Raw genomic sequence first — 1,220 nt, forward strand, 5'->3', positions numbered from 1 at the left:
GTTTTTTTTTAATTTGACTCCCAAATCTTTTCGATAGTGATCAAATTAGGAAATTGTGAGAAAAATCTATCTACATACCTTGAAAACTGAAAATATAAAGACTATTCACAAAAATGATTTCTGGGTAAATTACAACTATTTGCCTTGATGAATCCACCTTCCATCGTGAAAAAACCTTTCAGAATCGTATTCAAAAGATAAGTTAATTCAAGGAAATGAGTGACCAAAATGAGTTTGAATACTATATTGAGAAGGTATTCTACTTGAATAATTTTAGCATGGTCCTGCAGCTGGATAAATGAGGAACATCTGCGAGACTAACCTCTGAGGTATCTTGTATAAACGTCTCGGATATAATTCAATGTCCAGCGTGGTATTAGCCGAGAAAGTATAAGTCTATATACAAAGATACCGGCATTGAAACAATGCCGTCACATCAACTGATTTGAAACATGATAACAGATGAGAAATCTAATTAAATATTCAAAGTTGCTCTAACAGTTAATAAGTTAATAGATTACCTTACCTTCATATTCTTATTATAACGAAGTTTTAAATCAAAAGGTTATTGCAAAATGTTACATAACATTTTCAAGACATGGTAACTTTTTTATTGCTTTTATGTGAGTACGTCAGTACACAATATCAACTTATAAATAAAAAATAAATACATCAAATCAACACACATATATGAGAATTAATACTTATACTATATTAATTCCCAATTCATTAATAATTTCGAAAAACTCATCAGCTTCCTGTTCTTCATTTCTGTCGATATCAGTTATTCATTTTCTCCCTGAAAAATACCCAAAAATCCCCTTTTTCAAATTATCCTGAATTTAGGGGGGAAACCCTCAAGTTGGCATCACTGCATGATAATTCAAAACTAGCTTAGACAAAACTTTTCTAAAACTAGCATGAGGCTGGTTCTTCTTCTTTTTCCATTAATGGCTTCAGCTGCCAGAGCTATCCAGCCAGGAGTTCCAGAATCATGTTGTTACTACAGGTGGACTGAAGGGGATCTGAGTCAGACCCGAACCCCACCTGGGTTTGCGCTAAAACAAAGTTCAACTGTAATTTGAAGTCAGTTAACAATCAATGACCGACTGCACTAGAGGTGCACTAATGTGAGGTGATGCACTACGGTTACGTGTATGGACACTACGATCAAGTCATGATTGGCGAAGCACTGCATGCGCACAAGTTCACTACAGCTT

Source organism: Leptinotarsa decemlineata, unplaced genomic scaffold (assembly GCF_025532065.1).
Source record: "Leptinotarsa decemlineata unplaced genomic scaffold, Ldec_3_MD MMD2_P_RNA_scaffold_1, whole genome shotgun sequence".
Lineage (NCBI taxonomy): Eukaryota > Metazoa > Arthropoda > Insecta > Coleoptera > Chrysomelidae > Leptinotarsa > Leptinotarsa decemlineata.